Source organism: Rhineura floridana, chromosome 12 (assembly GCF_030035675.1).
Source record: "Rhineura floridana isolate rRhiFlo1 chromosome 12, rRhiFlo1.hap2, whole genome shotgun sequence".
Lineage (NCBI taxonomy): Eukaryota > Metazoa > Chordata > Lepidosauria > Squamata > Rhineuridae > Rhineura > Rhineura floridana.
Genome location: NC_084491.1, coordinates 2,984,803 through 2,992,285, shown reverse-complemented (window position 1 = coordinate 2,992,285; position 7,483 = coordinate 2,984,803). Strand labels below are relative to the sequence as shown.

The following is a 7,483-nucleotide window of genomic DNA, read 5'->3' as shown; positions in this document are numbered from 1 at the left end:
TCCTCTTCTCTCAGGCATTTTAATTTAATTATGTCACATTATAACATCTTCGTATTTTTATATTTAACACTTTTAGTATTTTTAATATATTAGTTTTTTAATATTTCGTATTTCTGTGTGTTTTGAATTATATATGTGGTTTTAATTGTATATTGATGTTTTATTCTGTTGTGAACCGCCCAGAGAGCTTCGGCTATGGGGCGGTACAGAAATTTAATAAATAAATACATTAATTAATAAATCCTCTCATTTATACCTTCAGCCACTCAAACGCTCAGCCAATCATCATACAGCATTCTCCAGCATTCTAACCCATGTACTCCCCCCTCTTACTCAATTCACTTACCATAGATCCCCATATAAACCCGCACTTACCAGATTTACAGCTTTTAACATAGAAGGACATCACAGCAGTCATCCTTCAAGATCCGCTCTTTCTTGAATGTTGTGATGCAGTTTTCCAACCAAGCAATGTTTACAAAAATATCTATATGAGGAGGAAGTGTGCACCAGTGGGCTGCACCCTCCCTCCCTGAGTATATATGCACATTGTAGGCTTAGCAAGTCACCTGCTAGAAGGGTCTAAGCAGGACATTTTGGGGTAATACCTTGACTGGCCAAAGGGTCCCTCCTTTTTTCCTACTTCACACTGTTGGATGAATTAGATTGGCATATGGGAGTGGTGCAGTTTGGTTGCTCTTTGGGGCAGAGAGTCTGTGCCGGTGTGGCAGTTGGAGAGAGAAAAACAAAGTCTACTGAGGCATTGTTGGGTTAAAGCACCAGCAGATCCCTAATGGGAGCCCCTGAACACTGGTTCAGCAGGGCCTGGCGGGCCATTTTGGGTCCACGCTCAAGGCTCACCTAGCAAGGCAGGAAGTTCTTCTACATCTTTGGGTGGGGAGCCACAGTCAGCAGCTGTATCACATGCCCAGTGGCCTAGAGAGAGGTTTACCTTTCAGAATTAGCTAATTCACGCCTCATGGCCAGTTAATTTAGTTAATTTGGCCAACAGTTCCCGCAAGTTGTTATATTAATAAATGTAACCTTATCCAGAGTTTGCATCTCATGAGTCTTCTTTGTGGGTGTGTGTACAAATGCTGATCTTGTAGATGCCAGACACTCCACTCCAACGGCGCCAAGGTCAGCTTATTTTTTGTTATAAGCGTCCACAGCATTGATCAAGACAGGGGAAATCATACCAAACACCAATTAACAGAAACAGGATGTCTTCCCAAATGAGGCAACTTGTACTCCATGAAAGAAAACCTCTTGGGTGTGGTTCACAAGACTCCCCGCAAGTCACAAACAGTTTGCCGAAGGCTGCATTCAACAATTAGCTCTTTTTTGCTGACTCTGGACGCTGATGTTCTGAATGAAACAGTATAAAAGGAGCCCTGAGATATTACAATAGCATCTCTTGGTGTTCAGCTGCTCCTTTTCATCTGCCGTATGTATCCTTTTCAGCTAAATATCTAGTGAATTTGGTAACAGGTGCCTCTGAGCATACAGTGAGTGGTGGCAACATCTGCCATTTCCAAAGATGGAGAATTACATTTTTGTATGTTTGTTGGTGTTCTTACTTTGATTCTTCTCTGTGTTACTACTCTTTCTGCAGAGAATCTGTCCTAAAAAATTATTTCTCTCATTATTCATTGTAGAAATCTGTGTCAAATTTATTTTCCTTAATTTCAAAGCCCTTTTATTGCGATGTCATATGATGGTGAAGATAGCCTCTTTTGTTTCAAACTGAAAGTTATGCTCTATTTCTATTTTGGGCACATTAACAGTTGAATCTAAAACTGCACTTTGATGTAAAATCAGACGGATTACAATACGTTGATACTTCAGCAATGACTCTAGCTGTTGGAAAAAACAAACTTGGCCTGCACAAGATGCATGTTTCAGCCTGCTATGCTTCAACTACTCCACTTAAGGAAAGGTGGGCGTGTTCAATTAATTTTGCTAGAATATATTTCACCTCCCATTCTTTTATCTTGTGCAAACTGAGACACTCCTAATGTCCATTGGAAATTATTATACAGAACAGTCAGTGCCATTATTCCACAATTGTTTATGGAGCTTTTTTTTTAGTGTTGCAAAGTGTTGCTGTAGTTCACAGATTCACAGAAACAGAAGCAAAAGAGAATGCTTTACTATAGAAAACTTCACTAAAATTGCAAAGTAAATCAATCATATTTAAAGTGACTATCTGAACAAAGTGCCAGGTGCTCCTCTGTGGGGAGGGAGTTTGAGTATGCCCACAGAGGATATCCTCTCCTGGTCCACCACCACCCTGAGGGCCTCCTCTGCTGATCTTAACACCTGACAGAGTCTGTAGGGGAGAAGGTGGTCTTTTAGGTGGGCTTGTGCTGTGCTTCACGCTAAAGTGGATTTTTCTTCTGTCCAACTCAACACTTGACTTCTGTGGGCTGAAAGTTGTCTGGTCTGACCTGTGACAAAACCCTAATATCAAACGGGAACAGCTGCAGCACGAGGGGACTGAGGAAGACCTGCCCTGGGAGTGAGTATCTGGTATCTGGGTGCTTGCTACTAGCTCCTTTGGGCTGCTGTCTGTCCAGACAGCTGAAGTCCCTGGTAAGTGGTGCAAGGACTGGGACCCCCTGCCTGGCCCTTGCTCCAGAGAGAGGCTGCAGTTAATCTCGCAGCCCCTTGCAACAGCTGCTGGCTGGACCAGGTGGCATAAAAGCACAGCTGCCCTTCGGGAGCCCCTTCGGGAGTCCCGAGGGTGAGGGCGCTACCCCTCTTCTAATACTTTTTCTTGGTTTTTTTTATTTGTTTCCTGTTAAACCAGTCTAGAGGAGATTGGTGGTGGGGAGGGCGTATGGTGCATGTGTAGTTCCTGCACAGGGTGGGAGCCTGTGCAGTGAACTGAATGAGAGGAGAAAGTCACCAGATGCCTTCAGAGTGAGAGTCTGTAACTGGCAGAAGGCTGGCCCTACCTGGGTGTGAGGGGGAGTAGACGGGCCCTGTGTGAAAACGTTTGAATGGGTGTGACTGTTCCCAATCCTCGCAGAGGCCTACTGGGATAATTTGCTCTGGCAGGCTTTGTTGGTGGGCTTGTGTTGGGCCCATATTAGGTGTTTAGGAGGAGTCTTAGTACGGAGGAACATGGGTGATGCCACCCCAATTTCAGTGATTATGGGCAGAGGGAAATATAGCCATGGGGAGGTGGTGAATTACCCGAGAAGGCGAAGGCAAGGTTATCTGCACCTTGTTCCTTGCTGCCACTCCTCTCATGGTTTGGTTCCTCCTTGCTCATCTGCTGTGCCCACTGGCCTGTGTGTGTTGTTGTTTAACGCCAGATCTGTATATAATAAGACCACTCTCATCCATTATTTATTTATTTTATTTTATTCAATTTCTATACCGCCCACAGCCAACGGCTCTCTGGGCGGTGTACAACATAAATCCATGACTTGATTGTGGATGAAGGTGCCGATTTGGTGTGTATTACTGAGACCTGAGTGGGTGAGCTTGGAGGGGTTGATCTGACTCAGCTCTGCCCACCTGCATATTCGCTGCAGCACCAGCACATGCTGCAGGGACGGGGGGGAGGAGTTGCTGTGGTCTACAGAACTTCCATCTCTGTCACCAGGAAACCACTCTGTCTTGGAGCTGGCTGTGAGGGCCTGCACCTGGTGTCGGGCCGAGGAGACAGTAAACTAGGGTTGCTGCTGGTGTACCATCCACCCTGCTGCCCGGCAGCTTCTCTGACTGAGCTGGTGGAGGTCATCTCAGCTGTGGAGTTGGAGGAGCCCAGAACGATAGTCCTGGGTGATTTCAATGTCCATGCTGAGGCTGCCACTAGTGTTCCGGCTCGGACTTCATGGCCTCCATGATGACCATGGGGCGTCTCAACTTGTTACTAGCCCAACACATAGGGCAGGGCACACCCTCGACTTGGTTTTTGCTCCAGATGGAGGAAGGGGTGGTCTGGAGATAGCGGGGGTGGACGTCACCCCATTGTCATGGTTAGATCACTTCCTGGTGAAGTTTAGACTTATGGCTCCAATCCTTCCTTGCAGGGGTGGTGGACAGATTAAGATGGTCTGCCCCCGGAGCCTAATGGAATCCACTGGATTCCTGAATGCCCTGGGGGAGTTCCCAGTAGATAGAGCAGGTGACCCTGTTGAAGCCCTTGTCATGCTGTAGAACAGCGAGGCGCATCGGGCTCTCAACACGGTTGCCCCCGATCGCCCTCTCCGGCACTGTGGAGCCCAGCTTGCACCTTGGTACACCAGTGAGCTAAGGGCAATGAAACAGGCAACATCTGCTGCAACTTCTTGGGAACGGTTTCAGTTGATGCGGCCCAATGACGTGGACAAGGTGCTTGCAATGATGCGGCCAGCAGTGTGTCCTCTCGACCCTTGCCCTTCTTGGCTTATTAAAGCTTGCCGAGGGGGTCTGACCGAGTGGATCCAGGGTGTGGTCAACACATCATTGCGAGAGGGAGTGGTTCCAGCCACCTTGAAAGAGGCGGTGATTCAACCACTCCTGAAAAAGCCCACCCTGGACCCATTGGTATGCGACAACTACCGACTGGTTGCAAATGCCCCCTTCTTAGGGAAGGTGATTGAGAGGGATGTGGCGCAGCAACTGCAAATACTCTTGGATGAAACAGATTATCTTGACCCATCCCAGTCTGGGTTCAGGCCTGGCTATGGGACTGGATCGGCCTTGGTCGCCCTGATGGATGACCTTTATCGGGAAAATGACAGGGGGAGTGCGACCCTGTTGTTCTTACTTGATCTCTCAAAGTCTTTTGGTACCATTGACCATGGTATCCTTCTGGGCTGACTTGGTGAGATGGGTATTGGAGGCACTGTTTGACAGTGGTTCCGATCCTATCTCCAGAGTCGTTCTCAGAGAATAGCATAGGGTGACTGTCTTTTGACCCCCTGGCAGCTGTGCTGTGGGGTGCCACAGGGTACCATCTTGTCCCCCATACTGTTTAACATCTATATGAAGCCCTTGGGAGCAGTCATCAGGAGCTTTGGGGCGAGGTGTCAGCAGTATGCTGATGATACCCAGCTCTATTTCTCCGTAACATCTGAATGGGGAGAGGCTGTGCAAGCCCTGGACTGCTGCCTGGACTCAGTGGTGTGCTGGATGAGGGCCAATAAACTGAGTCTGAATCCTAGCAAGACGGAGACGCTGTGGGTTGGTGGTTCCCGAGTTTGGATAATTGGTCAGTTGCCTGCTTTGGATGGGGTCGTACTCCATCTGAAAGAAGAGGTCCGTAGCCTGGGGGTGCTCCTGGATCCATCTTTGTCGCTAGAGGCCCAGGTGACCTCCGTGGCTAGGAGTGCCTTTTACCAGCTTCGGCTGGTGAGACAGCTGCGGCCGTTTCTGGACCGGGATAGCCTGACCACTGTTGTCCACGCACTGGTAACCTCTAGGCTGGATTACTGTAATGCGCTCTATGTGGGGCTGCCCTTGAGGTTGGTCCGGAAGCTGCAGCTGGTGCAAAATGCGGGGGCGAGACTGGTCACTGGAGCAGGGTATCACCAACATGTCACCCCGCTGCTGAAAGAATTGCGCTGGCTGCCCATTTGCTACCGGCCAAGTTCAAGGTTCTAGTTTTGGGGTACAAAGCCCTATACAGCTCGGGACCAGGATACCTGAAAGACCGTCTTACCCCTTATATGCCCAGTCAATCACTGCGCTCTGCAGGTGAGGCCTCCTGCAGATACCATCTTATCAGGAGGTCCGTTCTGCACAATAGAGGGAACGGACCTTTAGTGTGGCAGCACCTACCCTGTGGAATTCTCTCCCTTTGAATATCAGGCAGGTGCCAGTCTGCATCTGTGTCAGAATTGTTTAATATGTTTTTTAATAATGTTTTTAACCCTTTTTAAAGGTTCTTTTTAAATGTTTTTAATGCTGTTTTGTTTTCATGTATTTTAAGACCTGTTTTTATGATGTTTTGGAGTGTTTTGATGCTTTGTTTGCCGCCCTGGGCTCCTGCTGGGAGGAAGGGCGGGATACAGATTGAATAAATAGATAAAAAAATAAATAAATATGTTATATAGTGAGGTTTTTTAAAACAAATATCATGAGCATGGCCTGCCTTCACTCCTCTTCTGCATGTCTTCTTCTAGACTACCTTCCAGTAATTCCAACATGGCCATCTATTCAGTGCGAATATACACTTTCCGACCCGGCCATTTCGAGGGCCCTCCCATCGTCTTCGGACCCATGACCGGGAGACCACCCTTCCTGCAAGAAGTCTACATCATCCCAGCCGGACCCACCCTTCCTGATAGCTAACTATTCAATCCATGCTCAGAGCTTGGAAGTAACTAGTTACAAGTAATGAATTACTTGTAATTTATTACTTTTTTGAGTAACAAGTGCGTAACTTCATTACATTTTGCTGGTAATAGAATGAGTAGTAACTTCATTACTTTTGAGGAGTAATGGTAATGTTTCCAGCATTACTTTTGCGCATTACTTGGGGGGGGTTTGCTGACGACACTAAATTGTTCAGGGTTGTTATACCAAAAAGGGATTGTGAAGAGCTCCAAAAAGATCTCTCCAAACTGAGTGAATGGGTGGAAAAATGGCAAATGCAATTCAATATAAACAAGTGTAAAATTATGCATATGGGAGCAAAAAATCTGAATTTCACATATATGCTCATGGGGTCTGAACTGGCGGTGACTGACCAGGAGAGAGACCTCGGGGTTGTAGTGGACAGCACGATGAAAATGTCGACCCAGTGTGCAGCAGCTGTGAAAAAGGCAAATTCCATGCTAGCGATAATTAGGAAAGGTATTGAAAATAAAACAGCCAATATCATAATGCCGTTGTATAAATCTATGGTGCGGCCACATTTGGAATACTGTGTACAGTTCTGGTCGCCTCATCTCAAAAAGGATATTCTAGAGTTGGAAAAGGTTCAGAAGAGGGCAACCAGAATGATCAAGGGGATGGAGCGACTCCCTTACGAGGAAAGGTTGCAGCATTTGGGGCTTTTTAGTTTAGAGAAAAGGCGGGTCAGAGGAGACATGATAGAAGTGTATAAAATTATGCATGGCATTGAGAACGTGGGTAGAGATGATGTTGAACTCCAGGTCTCATGAGTCTCAACCATCATGCATGGGCAATGATTAGGGATGAATGGAATTGCATCCAGCAACATCAGGAGTGCCAAGGATCCCACCCCACCTCCTTAGGATTTCCTAGTACTCGTTTTGCACAAACTAGAGCTGGCATTTTAAGGACTTCCTAGATGCACATTTATTTTTATGTAACTATATAGCTAAGGTGGCGACGAGAGAGGATGTTTGATTGGGAGCTCTGCACCTCAGCTCCTAATTTCTTCCCTTCCTACCGCCTGGTATTTATCACCTTACCTTACCTTACCATCAATGTCCTTGTTTATGCTGGCGTTGGTGTGGTCCTGGACTGTGGCTGGACTTTACATTTTTGCTTTTACATCTTTGCCTGGACCCAGTTT

General features: G+C 46.9%; 1 long non-coding RNA gene across 2 annotated transcripts; it reads left to right on the top strand.

Moving 5' to 3' along the window:
* Window positions 1-1,417: 1,417 nt before the first annotated feature.
* LOC133368566 (uncharacterized) lies at window positions 1,418-6,501 on the top strand. 2 transcript variants are annotated; one of them, XR_009758695.1, is made up of 4 exons: window positions 1,418-1,451; window positions 1,695-1,939; window positions 2,437-2,521; window positions 6,123-6,501. It is a non-coding gene; the product is annotated as an uncharacterized LOC133368566 (long non-coding RNA). The 2 variants fall into 2 exon arrangements; XR_009758694.1 differs by lacking the exon at window positions 1,418-1,451 and having other exon boundaries at window positions 1,458-1,939.
* Window positions 6,502-7,483: the final 982 nt, after the last annotated feature.